This window comes from Triticum urartu, unplaced genomic scaffold (assembly GCF_056163025.1).
Source record: "Triticum urartu cultivar PI428250 unplaced genomic scaffold, HENAU_Tu73 scaffold1, whole genome shotgun sequence".
Classification (NCBI taxonomy): Eukaryota; Viridiplantae; Streptophyta; class Magnoliopsida; order Poales; family Poaceae; genus Triticum; species Triticum urartu.
In genome coordinates this window covers 6,383,011-6,385,278 of record NW_028259461.1, presented here as the reverse complement: position 1 = coordinate 6,385,278, position 2,268 = coordinate 6,383,011, and positions in this window count along the sequence as shown.

The following is a 2,268-nucleotide window of genomic DNA, read 5'->3' as shown; positions in this document are numbered from 1 at the left end:
CTAGCACTTCCTATCATTTAATATCCATCCCTTTGGTCTTATTGACATAAGAGATGTCATTTATAGTCTATCTCTTTCTATATATGGAAAGTCAAGAAATTCTCATCGAAACATCGAGAAATTGTGCATATAGAAAACTCTAAAGAAAGAAAAAAAGGAGACCCATGCCATGATTTTCAAATCTTTTCTATTTAGTAGTCTAAGTTTCTCGATGAGGATAATTAATTCGGTCGTTGTGGTCGGACTCTATTATGGATTTCTGACTACATTCTCCATAGGTCCCTCTTAGATCTTCTTTCTCCAATCTTGGATTAGGGAAGAAGGAGATATTCGCGACTACTGGCGATTTCATTATGGGGCAGCTCATGATCTTCATATCGATCTATTATCCACCTCTGTATCTATTCTTTCTTAGCTAAACAGGTGGAAGATCTATCCAATTTGGTTATATTATATCATGGACTCGAAAAACGGATCTGAATTTGACTGAAATGCACGATCTTCACAGGTATCACTTTTCACGATACCTAAAAGGTGGAATAGCGATTTTCGAACCATTTCCTATAAGAGAATGGTTTCCATTACTTTGAGAAATGGATTCTTATATCAAACTATAGCTATTGCATTAAAGAAGAAAAGAAACTAATAGAAGTCGAAGACGCGGAATGATAGTGAATAGAGAGAAAGATTCTTCTGATTTTCTTGTTTCTATCTACTAGACGCCGTAGAGAATTGAGAATTTTCATGTCTTTCAATTCTCGTACTCGTAATTGGAAAGTTATGGAAGGAGACCCATCATTTTGCAATGAAAACAACATATAAAACTCTGGACAATTTCGAAATCAGGCCAAGCGTCTTAATACATATGCAAAAAAATTCATTATTGGCCCACCATTGATTAGAAGATTTAGCTTGTATGAATCGCTATTGGTTTGATACGAATAATGACAATCGTTTCAGTATGTTAAGGATACAGATGTATCCACAATTCATTTAGAGTTACTTAATAGTCTATTTCTTATACCATATCTCTATCCCGTGAAATTCTCGAGCCAAAAGATGGATGCATATGCTGTGTTTCATTTTGCTAAATGATATCAATTAAATGGTGTATCAATTCCATAAATTGCATATAGCAATAAATAAATCAGCAAAATTCTTTCTAATATTTTAGATAGAAGAAACATTTCTTCTATCTAAAATATTAGAAAGAATGTACCCTTCTATCCAAATCCAATTTGCATCGATAAAATAAATCCAAATTCCAGTAGTAGATGAATAATTGCAAATTTGTGTGTGTACGAGATTAGAATAACTTCAAAATAACTGACATAATTTTGTATTTTTCCTGATCAGAAAAATACATGAAAAAGAAAGGAGGTAGAAAAATTTTTGGATTTATGGTTAAAGAAGAAAAAGAAGAAAACAGGGGTTCTGTTGAATTTCAAGTATTCAGTTTCACCAATAAGATACGGAGACTTGCTTCACATTTGGAATTACACAAAAAAGATTTTTCATCGGAAAGAGGTCTACGAAGACTTTTGGGAAAACGTCGACGTTTGCTGGCTTATTTGGCAAAGAAAAATAGAGTACGTTATAAGAAATTAATCGGTCAGTTGAATATTCGGGAGCAGTAATTTAATCGTTCAAATTTTTTTCTTGTTTTATTATTTTTTTAGTAGTCTTATAGTAGTCTTAGATTTTTCATTTTGATGAGCCTCGCTTTGAGGAATTCATGGAATAATCCATTTTCATGGAATAATGAATTAAGGAAGAAAGGATATGAGTCTACCGCTTACAAGAAAAGATCTCATGATAGTCAATATGGGCCCTCAACACCCATCAATGCATGGTGTTCTTCGACTGATCGTTACTCTCGATGGTGAGGATGTTATTGATTGTGAACCCATATTAGGGTATTTACACAGAGGAATGGAAAAAATCGCGGAAAACCGAACTATTATACAATACTTACCTTATGTAACAAGGATATAGAGAGATTGTCAGAAAGGGGATAGGATAGTTATTTTTGCAAGAGACTTGTTGTAAATTCCTTAACTTAAGAAAGAAAAAAGAATAAAAACACAGATACATAACATAAAAAAAAGAATAAATAAGACGAGATTCGACCTCCCCCTACATATTTAATTTCCTCTCCTATACAAAAACTAGCAAGACCCACTCCATTGGTAATTCCATCAATAACACCCTTATCAAAAAACTCCGTGAGTTCGGTTAACCCTCTTATACCGAGGGTAAAGACCCTAG